Source organism: Halichoeres trimaculatus, unplaced genomic scaffold (genome assembly GCF_033239565.1).
Source record: "Halichoeres trimaculatus isolate MK-OKI-2021-1 unplaced genomic scaffold, fHalTri1.1 fHalTri1_scaffold_13, whole genome shotgun sequence".
Lineage (NCBI taxonomy): Eukaryota > Metazoa > Chordata > Actinopteri > Labriformes > Labridae > Halichoeres > Halichoeres trimaculatus.
Window position 1 is genome coordinate 22,531,111 of NW_027437191.1, and position 27,694 is coordinate 22,558,804.

The 27,694-nt window shown below is 40.6% G+C and overlaps 1 long non-coding RNA gene across 1 annotated transcript in view; it reads left to right on the forward strand.

Moving 5' to 3' along the window:
• Window positions 1–27,694, forward strand: part of LOC141801783 (uncharacterized) — a 92,557-nt gene that overhangs the window by 1,303 nt on the left and 63,560 nt on the right. Inside the window, exon 2 of the long non-coding RNA XR_012599436.1 lies at window positions 7,178–7,242. This is a non-coding gene — a long non-coding RNA (uncharacterized LOC141801783). The remainder of the gene's footprint in view (window positions 1–7,177; window positions 7,243–27,694) is intronic.

Below are 27,694 nucleotides of genomic sequence, written 5' to 3' on the forward strand. Positions count from 1 at the left end.
AAAAGTGATATTCATCCCTGAACACAAAGAAAGCGTTTGCAGCTCCATGTAGTTTGCTCTTGTTTTGTATCTAATTGACAAATGAGGTTTTAGCATCTTCACTAGATGGAGCTGCATGTGCTCTCTCCTCCTGTTGGAGCTCTGACATAGGCATGCTTCTTGTTTGTGGGTCATGATGTCCATTCCTGATGGTGGCTGTGACATAAATTTTACATTTTGCAAAAATACCTGCACAGGTTTGGCAGGCGCACAGCTCCATAAATTCAGTGCATAACATACATACCTATATATGTCACACACAGAGCAGAGCCATGCGTTCTGCAGACATGTGTACAGGTTTCCTTGTTGTGGAGCTGAGACGTCTGGGGATGGAGGCTCTACCCTCAGGGCTCTGGAGGTCAGAGCACGGCTGACTCCTCTGGTGCCTCTGAGTCTGTATCTCAGATCAGGACTCAGGGCTGCAGGTAGCTCGTTTCTGGAGACAGGAGAGACTGTAAGTGCCTCAGGAGCCAGAACAACAGACTCAAAGAAATACAACAACAGGGATTAGTCCGTTTGGGAAGACCTTCACTTTGAGCGAGGGAAGAGGCCGACCCGTATTTAAGTGACGCATAATTTGGGAGCCTGTTTGAGCTCATTTAACACTGGTGTTAGTTTGTACTTCTTATTTTCTAAGCTCAGCCACTGGAGAAGAAAGCACGAGCAGGAAAAGACGTGCTGTTTTTGGCAGGAGGAAATATAAACAATGGGATCAAGAGAGAATTTGTCTGAATACACAACCAGGCTGCCACACACACTCAGCAAAGGGCAGCAGTTTGTGGATGCTGTTTGCTGATGTTGCTACAGCGCCAGAGGAGAGGAGAGGAGAGAGGAGGAAAGGGAAAAAAGAGAAAAGGAGGAGAGAGAAGTAACAGACAATGCAGGGTGGTGAGAGAAGGAAAGGTTAGAAGATAAGAAGAAGAAGAGGAAAGGGAAGAAGAAGAGGAGACAAGGTATGGTTGAGAGGAGGCAAGGTAAGAAAGTGAGGAAACAAGTTTAGAAAGGGTAAAAAAGAAAAGTAATGTTGGGGGAGGGCAAGGTAAGGAAATGGGGAGACAATGTAAGCAGGTATGGAGATTAGGAAAGGAAGAGGAGACAAGGGGGGTGTAGAAGAGAGGCAAGGTAGCAAGGTAAGGATAAAATGACACAGGGAAAGTAGGAGTGGGCACAAGAGAAAAAAGAGCGGGTACAAGGTGAGTAGGAGAGGAGACAAAGGAGGATGGAGAGGAGACAAGGGAAGATGGAGAGGAGAGGGGACAAGATATGAAGAGGAAATGGGGAGGCAAGGGAAGGGGAGGAAGAGACAAGGTTAGTAGGAGAGGAGTTAAGGGCACAAGGGCAGGAATAAAAGAGTTAGGGTGAGGAGAGAAGACAAGGTAAGAAGGAGAGGAGATGAGGTGCGGAGGAGGAAAAGAGACAAGGTGTGGAGAGGAGACAAGGTCTGACAGAGAGGAGAAGACAGGGTAGTGAAGACAGAGGAGGAGAGGAAACAATGTAAGGAGATGAGGACACAAGAGAAAGAGTTGAGAAGACAAGAGAATGAGGAGAGGAGACAAGAGAAGGGAGGAAGAGGAGACAAGGTAAAGATATGAGACGAGGAGAGAATATTATAAAGAAAGAATGATGGGATTAGGTTGAAAAAGTTGAATATGAAGAAAACAGAGAAACAAAAACCGAGAGAAATGACGTGGAGAGATAAAGACAGAAAAGGGAAACGGGGTGAAGGGCAAAAATGACAGAAAGACAGAAAAAGAGAGAAGGAAACCATTGGTGCAGTTATTATGAATCCATGAAGAAGAAATCATTGAGAAACATTTTATGATGGGGAACAAAACTTTCCACAACACCCCCATGGTGATCAGCTGCAGCTCTAGGACAGGTCCTGACCCGGGCCTGCTCCAGGGCTCTGCATTATCAGCTTACGTGTTCTCATAACGTAGAGTTAGCACGCTGATTTTTCAGGAGTTGCGGTTAGAGGTGATGAAATGTTTGAGCTTTATTGTCTTCAGCTGTCAGAGTCAGACTTCCAGCTTTCAGATGAACGTAATACTCACTCAAAGTGTGTCAGACTCTCTGTGAAACACACTTCGTGACAGGGAATGATTGATATATGGATTTATGATTGATTTATGACATCAAGAGTAGGCTGGCAGTCACTTTCCTTCATCAGGTCATTCGTTTATGGTCATATTCTTATCATTCCTGATTCCACATCAAAACTGGAGCAAGAACTGCATGACCTCTGTTTCTTTTAGCTGGAGGCTTTTATTTTCTCATGCATTTGCTGCTTGTGTTGTCACACTTCTACAGCTGGAAGGGATCGCAGCCTGCCAAAGTTATTCCCACGCCCTGCTTGCAATTACTACCAGAGAGATGACAGGGGAAATTTTCCAAGTGAGCGGCTCATATTTACAGTAAATTCAAAGAGACATGAGCTCAGCATTCGCTATCCTCTGCTCCATCTTCATCAGAGAGGATATTCAGCATCAGGGCACGGCAGGAAATTCAGAAACAGCATGAAAACACTCCCATATTTTGTGCATTTTATTTTATTATTGAATTAATACCATTATTGTCCATTCTCAGTCAGTAAGGGTCAGTGCATAGTATCAGACGTTCTGAGCCATCACAGAATGATTTCCTTTCTTTACATCATCCTGTTGCACAAATGGTGAGGTGTGTGTTTGCTGTTAAGCTGAGTGGGACTCAGGTCACACACTCCCACCAGAGATTACTCCTGTTTGCTCAATGCACAACACCCAGACAGACACACAGCACCCACCCCCCAGCTTCTTCATGGCAATTATGCATCACAAAGCGCACAAACACAGAGCTTCAATGGCGGAATGAAGCTCATTCACCTGTCAGCACAAACAGAATTCAGAAATCTTGTTCTCCTGTGTGTCGTGTTCTAGTTAATAACACTGAACAATAGATGACCTTTGAACTTTCAGGTTCATGTGGAATGGGAAGATTGGATCACAGAAATCTGTTTTCTGGCATCAGGGTCCCTCAGATGACCACCTGAGCCTCTCTTTCATTGAGCCCCACTAACTCCTCATAAACTACTCATTGGAGTGTTCACCCATGACATTACTGCGCCTGAGCCAGGACCATTAGCCAGGTCCCGGGAATGGGAAAAGTACATGGGTAGCCACAGGCGCAGCCGTTCTGTGATTTTTAAATATCTAATAGTGTCTAGGAATGTAAATTTGAGCCTGTTCCATCTTCAGCCTATTAGGAGGTCACGGTGTGCCAGCTTCTTTTCATGGGCTTCCATGGACAATGTAATTTGCATTCCAGAGCTCGGCGGGCTGGGGAAAAAGACGTTTGGGTGCTCTGAATCATCTGATATAATTGCTGCTGAGAGCGTAACTGCCGATTCTATTTAATTCTAATGGCGTCTGCGTAAAAAAGTTTTCCCCAAATTTTGGTTGAACTGAATCAGAAGTCTGTGCTAAACATTAGAAAGGTCATCACGGCAGCTGTAAACCAGCTGTTTACTGCTCACAACAGGCATGATATTCGCTGCACCAGAGGCATTAAAAGCTTTTTAATAAGTCTGCTGTCATTTTGCTTCATATTTCTGATGAAATATCAGGGATCTTGGTGCATTCAATCACTAGAGAAATACTCAATAAATTGAAGTTATGTCCCATGTGAAATTGTTTTAATGAGGAGACGCTGGTGAAGTGAGGAAGGCAATTTGTAAGTTCTTGAATGTTTAATTTGACCTCTCACACCTCTAACTGTTGTAAGGTAATGAGGTTGACAAATCACGTTTTCCAGAATTCATGTGGTGCGACACTGGGAAAATAAGTTTCTCACTTGGAAAAAACACAATGAGAACCCCCCAAAGTCAGTCCGCAACTTTGAACATCTGATTAAATTTGGTATCCAACTTGTGCAATGCCAGACTTTCTGTTTATAAATTCAGTGGGCATCACTCTTAAAAGAACTGGCAGGTAGGGCACAACTCTCCTCCTCTCTTTTATATTCCAGTATGCAATGCTGTGTCTGAGCTGAATGCCAGAACCCTGAGATGGGGGTGGGCAGAGCATATCACCCCCATCCCTTTTATCCGTCTGTATGCAATGACAAAGCCTGAGGCTGGGAGAGCACATCTTCCCTCTCTTTTATGTGCCTAAATGAAGTACTAAAACCTGAGATTGGTAGAGCACATCTTCTCTCTTTTTTATGTGTCTATGTGGAATGCCAAAACAGAAAGCAGGGAGAGCACACCTCTGTTCTTTTTATTGTGACTATTTGAAGTGGAAAAATCTGAGGCAGGGAGAGCACGTCTCCTCACTCTTGTCTGTGCCTATATTGAATGGCAAAACCATAAGTGGAGAGAGAACACCTTTCTATATTTTTCTGCCAATATGGACTGCCAAAACCTGAGGCACATCTTCTATGTGCATACATGAAAAGCAAAGGCAGGAGGAGCAGTAGCAAAGACCCCAGTGGTTATAGAACAGTGGGAGCATCAGTAAAGATGCATATGACACTGGTAGAATCAGATACAGGATAAAAGGAGGAGCTGGTGGGGAGGCAGGATGCAAGGATGCAAGTGGTTGGCAGGGGAATTCAGGCGAGATGAACTGTTAGCTGATGCTCTGTAGGCAGAACTTCATGGCTTAAACTAATGCTATGCTAAATACATAGCACACCAGAGGGAATGGTGGCAGTGTTCAACACATTCTTTTTTCCAGCAGAATCTTGTTGATATTAAAGTTCTGGGACCAGTAACCAGTTGTAGTGTCCGTCTCACACATATCTTCAGCCTTCTAAGAACCAATTTTTCTGTCTCTACGGGGGGCATAATTTCAGACTATTGCAAACAGTAGTTGTCCTTTGTGGCTCCTCACACATTCCCCTGTAAACAAACACAGACTGTGGTGACCCAAGTTAAAACCAGCACTAAACGACTGTCAGCTGGCCTTATTTGGAGATATAGAGAGGTCACCTGCCATGTCCACATTCCTGACATACCTCTAAAGCGTACATAAACATCCTTGGAGCTTTGTTCCATACGCCCTGCCCGCTAATCTGTCCAAGAGCCACACAAAAATCACCCTGATTGCCTCTCAGCTCACTCAACACAACAAGCGGCGCCACAATAGCCCTCCTTGTCCTGCGTCATCAGTGAAAGCAAATCTGAGCTCATCAGGGATGTTTTCACAAAGCTGATTCTGATGGACTTTGTATAACAGGCCTGTCACGTTCAGGAGCAGCACAGTAGAAGGGCTTTGTTTAGGAACAACTCTTTACTCCGTGTTACGAGCTCGTTTTGGAGCGACGTAAATGTTGCTCTGTTCCTCAAGCTCTTTCCCAGCGTGTTGAAAAAACAGAGAGAAAGCAGTTTTGAAACAGAGACACGTGGGGGTTGACAAAAGGGAGGATGGGTTCAGACCTGCACTGCCAAGAATCAAGCAACACACAATTAGATGAGTGTCTCAAATGCCAGCAGTTACGGAGAACGGGTGTGGATCAGGACCTGGCAATGACACGCAAAGACGAATAATAGCCTCTCAGTGAGGGTTTCTTTGCACACAACCTGCAGGTACGGGCACTGCACACCTTGGCAATGCTCTATCTGCTCATGCTCACATCCTGGGATTGTTTACATCAGGTGCTGTAATGGTTTTAGTGATGCGCAACACAGCTCATCTATCTTACTTCCAGATCTCTTGGTGCGAGGTGAACTCAGGCTGCTGTAGAGGTTGTCAGGCTGAAGTGCACAGCACGCTCATGTCACTGCTTTGACCTGCTGTTTGTCCTTTTGTGCAAGTTACAAAGGCTTGTTTAAATAATTGGAAATTTGAGTTTTTAGGAAGAAATTTTAAAAGAAAATTGACACTTTTAAGTATCTTTAATTTCATTTGTTTTGTTCTTTATCTGCGATACTGAAGCAGCTTTTTCTGTCCCTGTGACCTCCGTGTGACTCCCCCTCAGGGGTCACAGCCGCCAGGTTTAGAGCCTCAGAGTGAGACGTCTTTCAGCAACTATTTAGTGCCTGAGTGAACAACTGACAGCTCAGTGAATCCTTTAACCACCCCCTCACTCAGGAGCTGCTCATTTCAAAGCGTTCGCACCCTGGTAGTAAAACGTGACAGCAGCATGAACTGATTCATTGAACTGTTTTCTGATTTTCTGATGCTTTTTAAAGAAGAAACATGAGGAAAAAAGATCCATGTTTTGACTGGAAAAACACTTGGTTGATGGTTTGAAATGGTATGCCAACAATGTGAGTCACATGATGTTTGTACATGTGTTGTTTAGTTTGTTTGGTGTGTTCTGACAGGGATAATAATTCCAACACTATTATGTCTCTAGGTCATTATAAGCCTTTAAACAAATGATTATTGCTGCAGTAAGTAGTCGTGGGAATTCATTGCTGTTACTGAGTGGGGGTCCTGTGTATCCAGGTCAGATCTGGGCCTTTTCCTTTTTTTACTATTACACAACACAAACACAAACAGCAGCTTTTCAGGAAATACAAGGTAGTTGTGTTCCAGTGAAAGGACCACTATCCCACTATGGTCCCACTCCAACTTTTATACTCAACTAATAAGTTACAAAGCGTCCTCATGGCCCCAAATGTCCTAAAACACCCAAGCATGTAGATAAAGGGAGAGCAGGAGCCAGCACATCCCTGGAATGCCTGTTCACACTGCAAAAACTGAAATAAATACAAGTGTTGATCTTGATTTTAGTAAAAGAATTTTCCTTTAAGACTTGTCATGAGTCGCATCCAGAAAATGTCTTATTTCTGTATTTTTAAGGGGAAAAAAAATAATGCCTGAATTGCTTGTGAAGCATGCCTCATGCTGATTGTTGGTTGTTGTCAGATACACCTGACCTGTTCACTGCTAACCAAATCCTACCAGTTCAAGTATAAATAACCTTGATTAACCTCCTTGTGAATTTACCTCAACATTTCCTGCTTCATAATTGTTAACTTGAGACAAAATTTTGACTGTTGGCCTGAAAAATGTTGGCGTGTTCAAGAGTTTGTGTATGTTACAATACAGCTTTAGAATTGAAACTGAAACAGTATGCCCTAGTAAATGATTTGATCTTATTTAAGTTTTAAGTTGTAAGTGTTGATTTTGCTTTCTCTTTCCCTTTGTTACAGTCTATCCAATAACTGGGGGTCAAAACGATGGAAAATCTCTCGCTCTGCCTGGACTCGACAAAAGTGTAAGTTTGGGGCACAGATGGCCTAGTGGTACACTCTTGCCCCCCTTTCCTGCTCTGTCCACTGTCCTTTCCTATTACTTTAAAGGCATGGAAAGCTCAACAAAAACAACTTTAAAAAAAGTGTAAGTTTGAGGTGCTCTTTGAGTAAGAAAACATGCTGTCTTGGAAATCCAAGAAAAAAATCCAAGGCATTCTCCTTAAACAAATCAAGTTAAAAGTTATCTGTAGAACAAAAAAGTTTAATCATAAAGTGATGTGACAAGCAAAAAGAAAAATAAGGTAACCAATCCCCTTTTAAAATGATACCAATAACATCCATCCATGCTTGATCTTGACCAATCAAAGTACTCAAAAAGTTTAAACAGGACCCGTCTGGCTGCAAAGCATAACCTGCTGCACGTTGCACCACTCTCAATACAAATATTCCCAAAGCAGTTCTGTTTCATTCTAATTCTGTATCTCTGCTTTATCTACATCCGTGCAAACCTCCTCCGTTTACTGTTTTCTTGCTGGAGGCAACATCCTGACTGTCGTGTTACTTCATGTCATCAGAGGGACTGAAGCCTTGGTGGGACAGGGTCGGTCCTGTGTACATGTTCTGCAGGCTGAAGCCTTTACTGAAGGCTTATGTGAGGCTGAGAACCTCTCTGTGTGTTTGCTCTCAGACGGAGAAATCCTTTGTTTACTAAATCTGTCTGACTAAACACATGTTAGCATGTCTGTCACGAAGACATTCAGCAAGCTGTTGACTCAGGGCCTCCTCATTTATAGCTCTAATGTTTGGTGTTTTGTCCTCAGTATTAAAACTGTGCTCCGTATGGGGGACCTGTTTTTAAAAGTTGCTGTTTTTGTTCCGGAGGCACAGAAAGCAAACACAGATGAGACTTTTGAAGATTTTGACAGGTACTAGATGCAGCTGTGTTTTTTTGTCATCAGTGATAGCGTGTTTGTTTTGTTATTTTGTCAAGCAGTCATTTTGGTTGATATTCAGGCTCAAGGTAAAGAAAAAATCTAAGGTCTCCTGTCTCCTTAAGGAAACATGCTGCAGCACATAAACTCTTTACGTTGTGAAGTTTTTGACACCAGAGCCACTCCTGCAACTGTTTCAGTCTTCTAGAGCTTCTTCTCAGGACTCCAATGATTGTCCTATTTTTTCTTTTGGTTTTTGTAAAGTGAAGTTTACGTGAATCCCAATAAGACCAGGTTCAGCTACAACCAGTCTAAGCCAGACTCGCTGCGCTCAATTTAAGTTTTTCGTCAACACGTTAGTGGTAGCTAAGCTCGACTTCTTACTTGAGACTCAGCTGTTGCACTCTACTCCTGGTGAATCAGTTTACGTGATGTTTTCAGGTTTGTATCTTACTTTGGTTGCCACAGGCAGGTACTAGAAACAGCTACACAGCTGCCTGTGAACTACACATTGCTGAATGAACCAGTGGGTTTTATTAACCAGGCTGATGGTTAAAACTTCTTTTCCCCAGGGAGCCCCCGAGACAGACCTGTTTTGTTTTTGAATCCACATTTTACAGCGAGTTTACTTTTACTTGATAAGCAATCTTAAAATAGTCTCACTTTTTATATATTTGCCTGGATTGGATCACCAGTACCAAAATCAATTATTTCAAAATGCTTCTATTCATTATCTGCGGGCGGCTCAGATTTTCCTGGGTGACCCACAACAGCCAGCAAAGTTTAGAAGTGAAAGGTGAGTTGACGAACTCAAAAAACAAGATCCATCCATTCCGTGAGGAAAATTAATTCTTGGTTTTATTTTTGCGGGATTAGCAAAAAGAAAAACAGACAGAAGAGCAGAAGAAAGCTAAAACAGAAGAGTGATGCACAACTTGACAAAAGTCTGTGGTGGTGGGTGATGGAGGTTAAAAAACTGTGTTTAGTATACTTCAGTTTATGTCACCACACAGTCCCTGTGGCCATTTTTAGCATCTTGCTAGCACCAGGCTTTTTTGGTGCAAGTAAAAAGTCCAGAATTCTGTAGTGGTTTAATGACTGATGGGACAAAACTACCCTTTTAGAGATATTGTTAACCTTAAAACAAAGTCACTGCAAGTGTAAAGAAGGTTCAAAACTCATGTTAAAAACATAGAGATGTGCTGTGAATGGAAGGGAATAAACCCCATTCATTTTCCACACTCAAACACAGCACAGTAAATGGTCAAATATGTAAATATTTAATCAATTTTTCCCATATGTCAACATATCAAGTGAGATACTTAATCTTGAACCAAGCCAGAAGCTTTCTGAAGCCTTCATCCATGACTCACATGAATGTTTATCTCTCACTTACTCCAGGATGAGTTTAGTTTAAGTTCATGTACAGTTCCTTTTTGAGAACGTGTCTGTATAAATCCCACATGAAATAATAAACGACTTCATCTCCTGACCCTTCACATATTTAATTAACCAAGCTGGAATCCGTTTACTGCACCGTCTCCTAAGAACAACACATCTCCCAACAAGCAGCTGCTCCTTCTGGCATCATTTGACATTTTCTCTCTTCTTTAAAGCCAAATATTTTCAGGAAACGTTATAAATGATTCCCAAAATATCTCATTGTGTTGCTCCTCTCAGGAGTCAGAGTTGATACAAACCAGGCGTGTATCGGTCGCACTGTTGATGAGGTTGCGTAGTGACGGCAGGATACAGGCGGGGAGTGGGAGAGGCTGCAGGGTAACACAGGGAGCTGATTCAGGACGATGACCCTGAAGGAAAAGGACACAGAGTCACTGAGATAGGATGAAGTGTTGACGTTTATACAAACACTCCACCCTTGTCATGAGGTTTATAAAAACACAGTGAGCTTTAAATTGGTAAACTCCTTGTACTCTGCTTGTTCAGAGAGTGTTACTTTTTTTGATTTGTTAAGAAACTATGTGTGTTTTTCAACTGCAGGAACTAGGGTCTAAATTTAGTTCTGGGGTAATTGATCTACTCCTTGAAATGACCCTGACCTGAGGGGCAGTACTTTCCAGATGTCTGGAACATTTGGAGGCGCGGCCTGCCAGCTGAATGCTTCTGATTGGTGGAGCACCCACAGTGTTTTTGAAAGCACTTGTTGCCTTTCAAGTGTCAACAAATCCATCTTGAGTGCAAAATTGCATAATCAAAACCAGCACAGGCTGAATATCCTCGGTGCTAACAGGCTAATTTTTGCTGAATAACATTGTTTGTTGTTTTACTGCCCTCTAATGGTCTTGAGGTGTAGTGTACTTATATTTTATCTCCATACCTCACTGGCTTTAATTTACATGATCCTAATGGGACTTCAGGCAGACTAACAATGAACTACAGGAACCATGTAGTTCTAGAGTCGTTACTGCCCTTAGCATTAAGACACAGCACTAGAGTTCAGCTAGTGCTCTGTCTTCTTTAATTATTCAATGTTAAGATTAAGTTTTTAAATAGCATAGTCAGTTTACACACATACAATAATAAAATAGCTAGAATTTTTTTTTTTTTTTTTTTTGGAACTAAAGCCTTTATTAAACCCTTTAACTGAAATCTTAAAAATAAATAAATAATAGTAATAATAATAATAATAATAATAATAAATTTAAATAAATTTAGAGAATAAATAAATAAATTAAAGACTTTCCTGTAACATTTTGTTTATTTTTTTTATTGCATTCGATAAAATGGGCAGCTTTGGCAACATTTTAGTAAAGTTTTTGGTAAATGTTAATTTAGTGCAGAAAGTACTTATTTTGAAAATAAGTTATAACTAAGATGTTGTTCTTGCAACAAAAAAAAATACAACAATTTTTCTAAAAAAAAAAAAAAAAAAAGCATGTGTATGATTTAATGAGAGCAGCCATTCTGAAAAGGGCGAAAAACAACCATAGCTTCCTGTAGTGGAATGAAAATCCTCAATTTTTTAAATTTTTATTTTGTATACGTTGTAAAGGAAACTTTATTATGATGATGAGATAAAGGTCTTTGAAACTCATACATCAAATATAATATGTTTGCCGTCATAGGGTTAAGTTCCCAGAACTACTCGTCAGGAACTTTTGGTTGAAAAGTACCTGCATTGTCTTCTTGCTTTTGTATTTGGGTATCTCCTGAAAATTACTCAAACATTTTCCCCTATTTGTCTCTGAAGTACTCAAAAAATTTTTTTTGTCATATTTAGCAGCAGAAGTGAACTTTCTTATTTAAAATATGTTAAAATTTATATTATAATCTATGTGTTTGAAAATTGTCAAGTTTTTCTTCATCTAAATTTTGAGTAACTCTTTGTTACTTTCCTAGTGAGGGCTCATAGCTTTACTCAAAAGAGCTTTGACCTCTGAAAAATTGATCCTAAATTCCTGTCCTGTTTCTAGTTGAAGTGTCTCAAATCTCTCCAGAGGTTTAAACTCTCTGAGCTGTCTGTGTTTAAAGGCTGAAGGATGACAATGAACCCTCACAGCGTTTACTGTCTGTGATAATTGACTGTGAACACCATTGGCACGTGAGGGGCTTCATAGAACTTCACCTCTCAGATGTTGTTGTTGTCAGTCATGAAGCTTTAAGCACCTTAACATGTCGGGGTCACTGAGAACATGTCGGACAAGTTGAGTCTTTACTTTCAACCTGTTTGGCCTCTCCTCAGGACATGCTGTGACACTGAAACGACTGTGTTGATGCTCCATTTTCATGAGTGCCCATGTGATTGAGATATGGTTGAAGGTGAAAGCAGCACGTGTCATTTTAGGAGATTTAAAGCTTTATAAACGTTTGTGTTGCTCTGTTAATCTCAGTTTCTTCAACATCAAGAAAAAGCATCAAAACAATGAGTTTCGGAGCAGAAGATTTGTTTGCAGATGATTTTTTAATTTCTTCCCTGGATCCTGAGGTTAGTATTCAAAAACTGATGTCCTCACTAGATAAGTTTGGAAACTATTCAGAATACAAATTGAATTAAGAAGAAAAAACAAATCTTAAACTGTAATGATAACCCTTCGAAATTATAAATTTAGATTTCAATGGAACTCAGCAGAGATTAAATATATATAGGAATCTGCATTCCAAAGGACTTATCAAAAATATATGACAGTGACTATGAACCCATAAATCAGAGTATAAAATCAGATATTGATAGGTGATTTCATCTGCCTTTAGATATGCAAAACAGGATTGAAAGTATTAAAATGAATATACCATCCCGACTTCTTAACTTGCTCCAATCCTTACCAGTTGAAGTTAATTTAAAACAGTTTCAGTTTTAGTTCAGAGCCCAACAACTGCACAAAAAGAAAGGAGGTAGATCACTGCCATGCTTAACAGACTACTTTAAAGAGACTTCTGGCAAGCTGCTGTGACCCAGAATATACAGCAAAATGGAAAGATCTGGAAATGTCACAGTTAAATATTCTTTTACAATCCATACTGGCTAGTAAAATCCTTCTCGAGACACACTATAATTGTTTAAATCAATGGACAAAAGTTTCTTTCAAAGTGTGGTTCAAAGAATGTAGATCAACAATCAATAAAAAAATTGAACCCCTAGAGAAACCTGAAACTGATCTTATTGATATTTTTGTTATGTACAAAGGCTGAGACGCAAAGAAGCCAGTCTCAGTTCAGTGGCGATTGCTCTAAGACTACAAGGGAAGCTCAGCCTCCCCTAAAATGTCCCAAAAAAGTGATATATACTGATGTGTGTACATTTCGTTGACAAAATATGCGCTAGAATTCCTTCATCTTTTTTTCAGAATCAGCTACCAATCACAGGTAACTGGCTCAACCTCCTTTTCATTCATCCCCACAGCGTCTCAGCGCTTTAACACAGACACTCAGTGTCTTCTGACTTTAGCGGGGAAGCGTAGAGTGGGTTGTTCCACTGTGGAAACTGGATGGTCATTGGATAAACGCTGGGCTGTGTCCCGCCCATCGGACACTCAGCGTTTCCTGGGGTCTACGAGGCAGTGGGCTGGCCTAGACGCTGGGCTTCTGCATGATGATTGGATGATCTGTCTGAGGCCATTGACAGTGCAATGAGCCAGTCAGCGATCTTGAAGTATAACCCTCTGCCGGAGCATCTTCTCAGTTGTTCTGGACTGATCCGGAGGCTTTATCGATCATTAGTGAGTTAACCTTTCTTAAAAACGACAAGCGTTGAGAGAACACTGGTAAAGTCCCTGAAAAAAACACCTGGTTGGTACGACAGGGTCACAGATCATTTTCTTGAAAAAAAAAAAAAAAACGAAGGGTAGAATTTAAGTTTAAATAAATAAAGTTATGATGTAGGCCAGAAAAAATGAGCTTCCCCTCCTTGACTGACCAGCAGCCGCCACTGTCTCAGTTATAAATTCAAAGATTTAAACCGCGAAAACTCATTCAACGAACAAAGTCAGATTAAAGTTTTGATGCTGGGATTGACTGCTCATTCTCCACAATATATCCTGGTAACATTGCTAACCACTTTTCAAAAGATGGATTCAAACCTGTTAAAGATTTTATTAGCAGCTTGTAAAAAACTGTAACATGAAAATGGCTGCAACTCGATCCTCCAACAAAGACTGACTGGATCAATATTGTGTCGGAAATTGAAAGTATGGGAAGTATTTTCTTTGTAAAACTGAGAAAATGGACTGTGTATATACTATTGAAGGCCTACTGAAACACTATTGTATAAGTTGACTTTATTTTCACCATTATAAAATAAGGATGTAAAGATGACCTATTTTTCATTATTTTTGAGCTGTGCTTTTTTGTTATGCTTGTTTCCTCCTTTTTGAAAAAAAAAAAAAAAAACAGCAACAAAAATAAACTAAAAAAAAAAAAGGTTGAGCTTTTGCTCTCATCGGTCGAAAGCACACAGCCGCCAACTCTGCTCTGACCTCTCGTGTGAAGCACAAACAACACCACCTGTCTCCACCGCGCTCCCTCCACTCTACATTTCTGCAGGCCTGTCTCACCTTCCCTGGAGGTCACGAGTTCAGTGTGTCGGAGGTCTGGAACCAGGAGAGGTTATTATTTCATGTCACACCACGACAAGAACACGGCTGTTTACCCAGCTGCTGGGAGAGGAGCCACTCAGGTCCAAAACACCCGGTACGAGGAGGGGAGAGTGATGACGTGTGACAACACTTGTGAGAACATATTTAAATTCTGGTTTTGAGGTATTTCTGGAAGCAGTTCCCAGAGTTTAAAGTTGCATATTTGTGACTTTAAGTCTTAATCTCATGATATCTAAGTCTACTGAGGCCTTTTGGTCACTCTGCATAGACAGATTTTTCTTGATTAGATTCCTTCATTGTTGAATGAGCAGCTTCTACGTCACAGCTCTGAACACTTCTTGTTTGGTTTCTCTTTCCTGTTTCCATGTCTGCGTTTGTTTGCTTGGAAAAGGAAGAAAAGTGAACCTAAGCAGACACGCAAGCACACTTAATACCACTGCTTGAGACTTTGGCACAATATGCATGAAAGATTTTATCATTTTGCAGACTTCTTTTAATGTCACTGGAATAACTTTGCACCCTGCATCCCCAGAGAGACATTAAATAACCCTATGCACGTCACAGCTGATCTCCATGTTGTTGTGGTTTGTAAACCAAAGTGTTGTGATGATAAATATACGTTAGAGGCTTGTTCCGTTGTGTGTCAGTGTGCTGTTGTTTCCCTTGTTGCGTTGAGTGTCAGTGTGTTGTTGTTTCCCCTGCTGCATTCCCTGTAGTACATTCCTAAAGAAGTCATTATGACTGGGTGGGGTGGCTTTAATACCGCTTTGATGTGTCACATGATAACAAATAAAACTAATCACAAACTCATTAATCACTTCTGGTGTGGAGCGGCTTTTGAGCAACATGTTCTAATTCCCTTCAGATGATCTTTAATGGTTTTATGAGGACGATGTCCTTAATAACCTCACTTAAAGGAGCCAGGGTGCCATGTTTGACTTTTCAGTCAGTCTTGGCACTGGTGCTTTAAGATACAGAGCTGCAGATATCAATAATCTAAGATACTATCAGTTCTTTAGTGTGCATAGATCAAACGAAGACGTCTTATAAAGCTCCTGTGAGGAGTTTTTTTTAACTCTGATGTGTTGGCATGAGTTACCAAAGATAAAAAGATTATCAGAGGGAAGATTTATTATCATCATGCAGTTATTTTTAAGGCTTGCAAACGTTGCTGTGGGGTGGTTGTTACTCAAAACAACTACTGTTGAAACAGTGCTGCATCAGCCATTTTTTTTCATACTTGTTGTTACTCTTAGTTTTTATCTGGTATTTCATTTGTTGTAAATTTGTACTTATTGTAAATTTTGATTTACTTTCTCTCATTCTATAACCACATTTTGAGCTTTCATTTCTGTCTTTATTCTAAGCTGCTGTAACATTATAATTTCCACCAATGGGGAATCAATGAAGGTTATTCTGCTCTAAAGCATTTTTTTTAATTAGTAGAAGATGATTTGCCTTTTTTATGATTATTATTTTGCCAGAAAAGACTTTTTAAACCAGTAAAACATGAAACCCACACAGGAATAAGTGATATCACTTTGTCCACAGGAAATGCCAAAAGCAAAAAGTTCCTAACTGGTGCTTTAATCTTTGAAGAAGTCCGGGCTCTGCACATTTCGTTTACATTAAAGGCTGGTCTATGTATAATATGACAGCCTATGCTTGACAGTTTGCCTGTTTCTGCTCCACATTTTCTGCTTGGTTGTCCACAGGGAACTATGGCATCCCTTTAAACTTATTACAGAGGAAAATGATTTCTGAAGAGACATCAAAAGGACTGTTTTTCTCCAACTATAGTTTCATTTTATCACACCTTAGAGCATAACCTGGTCTCAATAGACTAAGGATATAAAGTTATACTTTATCTGTTAAATAATGCAATCTGGATCTTGTTTTTAAATCTTCTACCAAAAGGAAAAACACTTAAATTCAGTAATTGTTCCTGAGGATTTTTAGTTAATCCAGAGGAAGTAAAGTTTGGATTGATCAGCAGGACAATATGTGTTTCATTTCAGGTTTCAAACAGGTGGAATACATTTAAACAGCAACATTTAATGATTTAAAACCACAAGAAAAGAAGAAACATTAATTGAATTTTTAGAACTCTAGTTGCACCTGTGCAGGGTTTTTTTTTTGGACTCTGTGTCATTGACCTGAGAAAGCTGCAGAATAATCCCTCTCCACGCTGCTCCTCTGGCTCAGCCTTCAGCAGCAGTGGAATCCTGAATGGAAACGTCTGCGGAGAGTTTATGGCCCTCCCTGCTGGAGTCAGAGGGGTCATGTTTGTGTGGATATCAACAGGATTTACAGCACAATAGCAGTCAAGTCTTCCTCTTTGATCCGCAGGGTGTGACGCGGGGTGCAGGTTGTGTTTCTGCCTTACTCCCCGCTGCTTTTCAGTCAGGACTCCTTCAGTGCGACAGGAAGTTATTTTTACTCGCACCACAGATAAAGAGGCGATTTAGTGTTTGTTATTTGTCATAATGGGAGAGTGGGCTGTCAAAGGCGGTGGATGTATCACACCCATGAGCACCATAAGTCTTTGAGCGGGCTCGCTGAGGGGAAATCAGAGGAAATATGTTCTCTGGTGCTGGATGTAGCCTCTACAAAACGACACATCAGCAATAAAAAATTTTATACCATTAGCATAAAAACAATGTAAGTTTCTTAACTTAGCCTGTGCTCCCCATCATGACCCATTTGTTGAAAAACATGTGCTAAAGTGTCTGCTCAGGAGCCAAAACACAAAAAAAGTGCTTGCTTGGAAGCCAAAAATAATGCTAGAGTCCCCACTTGGTAACCAACACGTGCACCAAAGTGCTCTCTTGGGTGTTTAAACCACGCTTAAGTGCTCTCATAGGAGCCCAACAGTCAATAAAGTGCCATGGAAAACATGCAGAACTGAGTGCCCACTTCAGCGCCAAGTAAGCGTTGTACGTGCTTCTTTTTATTTTCACCCTTGCCCTTCAAAAAGTCTGTGCATGCCACTGTTTCTGAGGATGTCTAGAAGATAAATTTAAATTCTAAAATAGATAAAACCTAAAGAGCAGTCAGTGTCCCTGACTTTAGATCAGACTGACCCTGAAGGCTGAGATGTCCCCGAGCGCTATTTCAGTCCTTCTAATCTGTGTCATTTTTGTCTTTCTCCATGGCGATGTCAAAATAAACAGACGGTTATCTCACCCAGAGGAGAAACAAAGAGCTGGAATAGCTCAACCTTGGGTGAAACAGAGGCAGACTGAGATGAAGCAGAGGAGGTTGATGGACACTTTTGGCCGGGCTGAGAACAGTCCAGTGATAACGTGTTTCTCATGTGATGATGTGAAGTACTATCTTCCTGATACTGAGAGCGGTGTCGGAAATGCCTCAGATAAAGACTTAAACGTGCTATCAAGAAGAACGTCATTCAAACTCAACTTTTTCAGTACCATACGACTAGATTCAGTCACACAGAAATTTGTGGCTTTAGGGAAAACTAATATTTCTAATGTGAGCACCCAAAACAGTGAGCTTTGATCATATTTTCTTTAAGTTACAGTTTTTTAACTACAGCCAAGGAAATGGACTTCCTCTTCTTCTAGATTGAAAGGCTGAAGTACCTGAAGCCTTGACTGAGACAGAGCTGTCACAGCAGACTTTGTGTCATTGTCATGTTTCTCTGATAACACTGTTTCCAAATGTACTAACACAGCGAGATAAGATAAGCTCAGAGATTTCATGAAGGCTGATGGAAGCTTTTTGTAGTTTCATATCAACAGCAAAGTGCAAGTTTAGTTCGGATTCTGCAATCTTGTTGACGTTCCAGTTTTCAGGTGGTATGTACCACAACACTTTCTTTCACACATTATCTTTAACCCTAAGTTGCGTGCCCTCAATGTGCTTAAAGTCATAATGAAACACATCACAAAATTCAGTTGCAGCAAAAATATTCATGAACCCAGTGTTTTCATCCCAATACATGCCCCACAGTGCCCCCTATGTGAGAAAAAAATGCATTTGACCAGTGTGCACATCCTCCAAAATGTAGCTATGATCGAAACAACGTGGCCCCACTAGATAGATCCTGTTTCCTATATTTACAACATTTCCAGAATTGCTTACATCCTCCAAAGACGTATTTCATCCCTTCTGATGTCTTCTCTATATTCTTTCATGTTTTAGATATTGTATGAAAAATAGCAGCATAAACCAGCTTTAATATGTTAAAAAAAAACACTGCAAAAAAAGCCAGCAAATACGCAGCGGGACCGGAAACACATGATCTGACAATCATACAGACCACACTGCCTTTGAAAAAGGGGACATATCAAAAATATCCGATGCCAGAGATTTTTCAAACCAAACCACCCGTTTCTAGTCCCATCCTGCTGTGTGAAGCCATTAAATCCTAACATCTTACCCCCTGCAGGTGTCTCTGCTATTTAAAAAAAAACTCAGATAAAGCCCGCATCAACTTTCTTCTTTCCTGCTTTAGTTTAAGTCATTGTTGATGGTTTTCTTTGCTCTGAAAGCCCATCCCTAAAGCCCATACAGGACTCTGTGAAAGTCTGTCACGGTCACAGCGAAGGAATGTTCCAGGGTCTCAGGGGAAAGGAAAAGCTGCTGAGATATGATTATTAACACAGTCCTGGATGATATATCAGGTTACACCCGGCCTGAGGGAAGAGATAATAAGTCTTCCAAGTTGATGTTAAGAGTGTCTTGTTTTTACCAGCAGCTATGGAGGGATTTGGCTCTGAGGTGGGTGTTTACAGAGGATGGATTCCCACCTTAGAGACCTGGAGATAGAAATCTAACCCAAGCTTTAATTTCATATCATATGGCTGTTTAGCACCAGGATACTTTTAGATCTGGTGGTGCCTTCAGGAAAAACAACAACAAAAGCATTGCCAATACGGTAGTATTTTAATGCTTTTAAAGACCACTCGAGTTAGAAATACAACTCCAGTTTCAGAAACTTTGGGACAGTTGATCAGATACAGAGAGAAGATGCTTGTTTTCAAACCATTTACACACTATATTTGTTTAACAAAGGCAAATATATATTTATATATTAAATGTGCATTTAAACATTAGGCTTAATGAGAAATGACTGATATTTGGAGCCAGACCCTAGTGGTCATATGACAGACTGCAGTTCTGGCACGTTGCCATAGCTGTATCTGTCCCTTTTGGGTTGCTTGTTTCAGGTTGAGTCAATGAGATGATTTAGCTTCTTCTTACTCCAGTGTGTAAATGTGAAATCATTTGTTCCAAGTGCATTATTTACAGGGGTAAACACTGATGCTCCATGTTGGTAGAAAATTCTAAATTCTGCAATTTAGAAGAGAAAATAGAAGCAGATCTGCAGAAGTCATCAAGGTAATTTCTTTTACTGCAACAGGATCTCTCACAAACCTTTTTATGATCAGAAGCCTTGACTGGCAGCTGTATTTAAATATGTTTTCTCCCTCAGTGACTGATGTTAGAAATCGGTTTAGGGTTACATAAAACACAGCCAACACAGCAGGCACTTCGTGATGAGACACCATTCAAGATCTGGCCAGGGACTGCACGGAAACAACTCAATGTGGATTTAATTTTCCTTCCCCCTTGTCTTTTATCAAACTGTTTGAAATACAGAGAACTCATATCTGCCAGGTCATGTCCTCAGTCGAAGGTCCACTGCCCTTTTGGCTGAAAAACTGTCCTAACATCTTGAATCAGCATCTCTGCTGCACTACTTGGCTTTAAAAAAAACACCAGCAGCACCACTTCTCATAGATCCTTTATTACATAACAGACACATATGTGTCCCATCTGTTCACCTTGTTTTTAATGGTGATATGAAGTTTTCCTCTGGCATCTCTTGTTTGTTCTTTCCCATCATTCAGCACGATTTTTATAAGGGCACCTGGGGTTATCTGACAGCCCTAATACAGTTTGTCTCGGTTTTATAAATTATCATCGATTACTCACGACATATTCCATTAGTAATGAAAACAGATAACAAACAGGTCATTGATAACTCTCTCTGAATTGTTCTCTATTTTTCATATAAAATTAACAAAATCTGCAAATTAGCATGAAGTTACTCATAAAATCTGATCTTGGCATTCGCCTGCTCTACAATAAAATACAAGTCCACATGGAAATGATTCCAGTCAGAGGATTACACAATACACTCATTTCTGATTAATTGGCTGGGGATGCCACAGCACACAGCACAGTTCAAAGAACCATAAAGGTTTTGGCCTTGAAATAAGAACCAGTTCAAGGATATGAGTAATACTCCAAAGCAGTTCGGAGCTGTTGAACGTGCAGCTTCACCAAAACCTTCAGATCTGGGGCTCCAAAGTAGGCTTTGGGAGCTGTTTTAAAGCAAATTATGAAAGAGGTTGTAATCAGCTACATGGCAACAATCAGGCTGCAAACATCTCTTACATTCTAGCTGTGGCAACCCTGGATATTAACCTCTAAAGAGGGGGTACTTGGGCTCCTTCTAGTCTTTAAACTGTCCCTCTGGTAAACCTTTACTAGCTTTACATAATTTAAATTGCAAAAAAACAAAAATCCCAGTTTTTCTCACATATTTAGAAAATCCTTATTTCAACCTCTGTACAAAGTACTTCATCTGAGCTGCTGTCTCTTTAAGGCTCCCAGCCCCACATACCTCCTTCTCTCTGATTGGCCAAAGGGTCAAAATGCGTTTCAGAAAAATGAAGCCTGTGTGGAAGTGTTTAAAGTGGTTCTTCACTGAGAACCCTCACAAGGCTGGCTGCAGAAAGAACAGAAACCACATACACACCAACACCCCCCCCCCCCCCCCCCCCCACACACACACACACAAAAAAAAAGACTTTTAGGACTTTAAAACATATTTACAGCCTGGTTCAAAAACAAAGCTTTGGTCTGAAATGTTAATTTCTCTGATGGCAGGCACACACAGTATGGAGGGGGGATTTCTATAGCAGTTAATCAATCAATCAATCAATCAATCAATCAATCAATCAATCAAATTTTATTTATAACGCACTTTTCATACATTATAAATGTAGCACAAAGTGCTTTACATGATTAAAAGAGCAGCCCTTGCCCATTCCCACCCCCCAACCCACCCAGGCCCAAAACCCACAAAAAATAAATAAATAAAACAAAAAAACAACAAAACACACACACACACACACACACACACACACACACACACACACACACACACACACACACACTCACACACACACATTCGCACGCACACACACACACACACACACACACACACACACACACACACACACACACACACACACACACACACACACACAAGGTTAATATATTTTAGAAATATGTGGCTGAGAGCAGTTTAGAAGATTCAGGGGTCTGCCCCCTGAATGTGTCTACCTGAAGCTTGGTTTATGATTGACACCTCTGCAAGGTCCACGCTGCTCTGTGCGGACGAATGACATCATTTTGGCAGCCTTGCTCCCACCCACAGTGCTTTACAGGCAGAAAAACTTCTGCATCATGCACCTCCAAAAATGTAAAACTTATGCACAGCCACATGGGCAAATGGGAGCTCCTAGTGTCCAAGGAACAAAAATCTTGGCATTTGTATTATTCATAACAAAGAGACCACCAAGATGAACCAAGCACCAACCTCTGGTCTGAGAATATGAGACAATGCAGAAGTGCTAAAATCTGCTGTTTCTTGAGTGTTCGTTTGAGGCCGGCTCCGGAAGTAGCGGAAGTCACATACACACCAAGCCAAAAAAAAAACATTTTCAAAGCAGAAATTAACCCATTTACAGCCTGGTTCAAAAAACGTCTCCTGTCTGAGTCGCTAATTTTACTACCAGCACCGGCTGTACGGAGGGTGAATTTTTTCCTAATGCGGCCGTTCAGAGGATATTAAGATCGCAAGCTCCCCCAATAAGAGGCACAGCTGAGGGTCACGTGATGGCCGGCGCCCTATGGCTGTAGGCGAAGCCCTTGCCACTACCAATATGGCTGCTATAGCCGATGTGCTTCATTTTCCGTTTCAGTAACAGACAGGTGACGTCGGTGAGACTACGTCCATGTTTTATACAGTCTATGTGATAAACATGTGATATATAATTCCTGGGATGATATTGCGGACAAACTTGGCAGAGAAGAGGAATTGGGGAAAAAAAGTTTGTGTTGTGAACAGGGTAAACAACTTCTTCTACTCTAGTTAAGTACAGTGGTAGATGTGCGTTTGCAATACACCACCGTTACATATAATATGCATCAGTTTTACATCCCCCTGTGAACGGTTCCACAATCCTTGGCCATAAATCACTGCTCTCTCCTGAACCAACAGATCCTAACCAATCCTTCTTGTCTGGCCAAACACTTGAAATCTCAAAGGTTATGAGATCCTGACTTTCTTGTGGATGAAATATCCCACCGGATTTTCTGCTTTTGTTGAAAAATGTGGTACAAATTTACTGGCACACACAGTTCCAGAAGAACTTTCTAAAGCCCTGCTAAAATAAGTTCCAGACAGCTCTGGGTGACTTTATTCTCAATAAATAGGTATTACCCCCTGCAGCTTTCTGCCCTCCAGGTTTGTTCTTCACCATGACCAGGGAGGTTATGCAAAAGCACTAAACCCTAATGATTTACTCCCAGATCTGCAGCGTTGTTAATTACCTGCAGGTGGGTTTATTTACCTCCAGCCTGCCTTTTACACCTCAGGTGAAGTAGCCTGACAGGTATGCAGTGTGCTTGTCACAGTGATGGAGCATGTAAGGACTCAGATTGGAGGAATGTGCCAGCGTAGAAGGACTCAAACAGCCTGACCTCTGGGGAACGCTGCAAATGATCTATCGTGTGAAGGTGTTGCACGGAAACAAAGCAGCAGAGTGTTTTCTCCATGATTAAGAGCAAATACTTGGGAAACTCCAGAGCCTTTCACAGGAGAAGTGATTACATAAAATGAGAGTCCAATTGTGTAACTATGCTTAGACAACAGGCAGAAAAAGTACAGAAGATAGAGCAAAGATTGAGATTCATGTGGCTCACACGTGTCTCCCAGCTCCTGCTTCTTGCTGTGTGGATTTGCATTCAGAGTGACACATGGAGGACACAGCAGCCCAGACAGACACTGGACAGATGAATCATTCGATGCGTGAGGCTGCTGTCAGGGAAAGTCAGAGCAGAAATTGAAAGCCACTTTTAACACCAAACTGGTGTTTACTGGGAGGGAGCAGGAATGTAAAGAATGTCTGCTGTCTGAGGTTGTCCCAGAATAAAAGGTACTGTGAAATCATCCCAGGGACTCTTTGTACCCGCTTTAATTTCAGCGGATGGATGCAGGGAATTCCCACTTGTCCGTATCACTTTACAGATAAAATGAAATAAAATATCTGTGGAGTATATGAGATGGGAATCAAAAAGTCCCAAACAGACTTTATTAAGAAATGAGACATTCCAGCCAGGGACCCTGCAGACCAAGTCAAACCATATTCTGATACTGACTGAGAATACAACAATGGAAGACATCCAGCAATTTGTCTTCTTTGTGAATGGCATGTGGCTTTTTGTTACGAAAGGCAACCAAGCTTTGTTTTAGATAAGGCTGTGTGCCGCCAGGAGAAATACAGCAGCTGCTGTCACACAGGAAGTGATGGTTAGCTCCACCAATCAACGAACCGCAGTGTTCTGGGGTCCAGATCAGTATGTCTGGCACCCCAATGGAAGGTTTCAAAAAGTTGGACTGTACAGGTCGGTTATTTGGGGACTGTCCCAGGATTAGTCAATTGAAACATCACAAAATTTGTGCTGTACCAAGACAAACCAATCTGAAACACTTGTTGGAAACGTTGCTTAAGTTATAATGTTCCCCCTAAGAAAAGAGATTTAAGTTGTATATTCACAAGAATAAAATCTTTAACTTAGGAAAATATAATCAGAATCTGAACATAGTTCAAGTTATGATGTTACAAGATCAAAATAGTAAATTCTCAAAAAAAAAAGCTTTAAATTCCTGAGAATAGTTGCTAAGAAATTTAAATTATAATATTAAAACAGTTACAATTTAAAAGATGGTAAACTCTGGGGAATAAAGTTGTACACTCATAAAAAAAGAGTTCTAATGTTACCAAATCAAAGTTGTAACCTCATGTTAAGTAAGTCGCAAAGTAACAAGAATAAAATCGAAACGTCAAAAAATTTCACTTGAAGAGGTCCACATAAAAGAAGAAAAAAGTTGTTAAAGAATAAAATAATAAGAATAGCTTCTTAAACTTACAGGATTTCAATTGTAATTCGCTGAGATTAAAGGGCTAAATTCAAAAGAATAAAGTTGTGATTCATATAATGAAGTCATTAAAGTTGTGGTATTAGGAGAATAAAGTCATTACAAAAAAAGATTGACGATGTCCTGAAGACAATGGGAAAATTCACTGATAGTACATACTTTCAAAAAGTACATGCAGGAGTTTCTGTCATATTCCTGTGGTTGTTTGTCTGCAGGGGGTCCTTAATTTTGCTCATGAGAGGATGAACTCAGTGAACCCAACATGCAGACTGGTCCTCATTTGTTCAGCTTCCTGAAATACCTGCTGCTTGGAACATACCCCCTGATTCTTGCCAATAACTCCCTCCTTTCAAAATAAAATGCCCTCATTCACCTTTTTTTCTAAGTTTAGAACCTGGAGAGCTTGGTTTGAATTAATGATGCCCCAAATGTGGTCTCAGTTACAGCAGACCTTATAAGAGTGCAAAGCCTCAAACTTAAACTAGTGTGAACATTTTTAATAGACTTTAGAATGGGGCTTTATACACATTATTATCATTTGTTATAAATACATATTTTATTAATATTTTTACTATTAACATCTTTCTTGTGACAGTCGGTGAATCATTCCTGACCTGGACGGACTGTATGAGACCTTAAATTCAGAAAAAAACACCAAGTTAATCTTTACTCAAATCAAGAGCTGTGAGGTCAGAAATAAAAAGTACATAGAGTTACAATGATCAAAAACAGTGTGTGAGAAAAAGAAAAACCCCAACCTTAAAAACACACTCACACACCTCATAAACCCAACACTTCCAGAGGGAAGACGTCACCGTTAGGGGACACACAGACCAAAACCTGGCAGAGACAGGATCAACGGTTTGAGGTTTTCGCTTTCATACTTTTGGGATGGAGGGACTAATTATTCCAAGCAGCGGTTCAGGGAGCGGGTTTAAGTCACATCCACTTAACCACGTTACAGAAAGAGAGTATGCAATTAAGTTGGATTGACATTGGGAGTTCACACTGAAGCTACATTGAATGCAGAACTGGAACAATGATGAATGAAATTAAATGAAAATAATTCAAAAAGGTGAAAAAATCATAATATCAAATGTTTAAAGAACATGTTGTATGACACATATTCACTCATTTTGAAATCAAAATATAATTTGGCATTTTCTTGTCAAAATAAGTAAGGTCTATCCCAGAAAAGTCACTGTCTGGGTGGCAGCATACATTGCTCTATGTGGTACATATTGGTGTGTGTTGTTCAGCATTGATGGAGCCTTCACAGCTGTGTAAGCTACCCCCATCATGGACATTTATTCATCCTTTTAGATTCCAGATACTTGTTGTAGATCTGCATGATGATAAAAAGCTGGGTGGCCTCTCTTGTCTGCGTCCATGTTTTCCTAAAAGAATGTCATGTTTTGATTCATCAGACCACAGGACAGTTTTACGCTTCACCCCAGTCCAGCTTAGATGTGCTCAGGCCCAGAAAAGTTTCATGTTTGTGAATGTTTTTTCTTTGAATAGCTCAGTTTCAACCAACATTTAGGGATTCAGCAACAAATCGTTCACAGACGGTTGTTTTGGAGCTCATGCAGTGACTTACACTACAGAGTCATGTCTGTTTTTGATGCAGTGTTGGATCACGTCCATTCAATATTTTTTTTCTGACTTGGGCCCTTTTGTCTGGTGATTTCTCCAGATTCTTTAAACCTTTGAATTATTTTATGTATCTGATTTGCTGTCTTCACACTGTTTCCAATCACACACTCTTTAAATGATTTTTAAGCAACCAGATTCTGCTTTTATCAACATTTAGTGTCCTAACTGTTTTGGAATTAGGGTTGTTCTTCATTTTTTTTATTGGGTGAGATCCTTTTTGCATTCCTCTTTCTTTTTCCCTTTTTCAGTCTCCATCCATGTACCCTACCACACAAGCACAGCGGTCACGTTGCTGGCTCGGTGACCTGGCGTTTTGCACCACATTCAAGCTTATTTTGCAGCATACAGTCAATTTAGCAGGAGCTGGAATGCAAATAGCTTTGCGCCTCCTTTATTTAAATGACTCATGATGGTTCTCAGGCTTGTCATATATTTGGAGTCACATTAAATCCCTGAGAAAGTTAGCAGGACTTGCCCTCATAGTTGTTATGCAAATTGCTATGCTGACAACAGGCCAATAATTAGAGGAAGAGAGAAAAACAGGATGGGAAGAGTAAAATCTAGAGACAGAGAGGGAGAGAGGTTCACTGTTGATAAATCCTGTTTGTGGTGTGTGTTTGCAGGCAGGATGAGAGGCCAAGGGCTGACCGGAGACCCTGAACTTCAGTCTGGTAAACTCTGCTCAGAATGACTCATCTAATCTGCAGAACCCTGAAAACTCCTACGTGGGCTGAAGAGAGGATGTGATGCTAACTTTCAAAGGCCTTACATAGCTGCAGTCTGCAGTCTCAGTTGGGGATTGCTCCAACTTACTTTCCCTTCAGAGGTTTTAACTTTGCTCATACATTAACTTCCAACATTAAAGCTACTAAAATATGGGCAAAATCACAAGACACAAGTATAGATACACAAATTGATCATACATTTTGGCCTTGTTCACATGTAGCCAGGTAAAAAAAAGAAAAAACAATTTCCCCCTTTACTTGTATTCAAAAATTCTTTCGTCCTCACGTAACCGGGCAAATCCTCTGATAAGTGTGGTTTGAAGCATGCCAAACCCACATGTGGCAGTGTTTTTCACCAATAAAACCCATGCCAGCCAATCAGAATAAACCCCCTGTCATTCAGCAGTCACGTTTCAGAACCAAAAACTCAGTTTCCTGGCGTAAACTCAGTTTGGTTTGTCTCGGTGCAACACGCATTTTGTGGCTTTTCCATTAACTAATCCTGGGACAGGTCCCCAAATAACCAACCCATTTTGTTTCGTTGGGGTGCCAGACATACTGATCCGGCTCCCAGAGCACTGCAGTCCGTTGATTGGTGGAGACAATCATCCCTTCCTGTGTGACAGCGGCTGCTGTATTTCTCCTGGTGGCACACAGCCTTCTCTGAAACAAAGCTTGATTGCACTTTGTAACAAAAAGCCACATGCCAATCACAAAGAAGACAAATTGCTGGATGTCCGTCATTGTTGCTCTTTGTTTACTCTGTTATGTTGGATTTATTAGCTGGGCATACTCTGTCACACTATGGTGTCACTATTAGCATATCAGCATTCATTTTACATGCCACA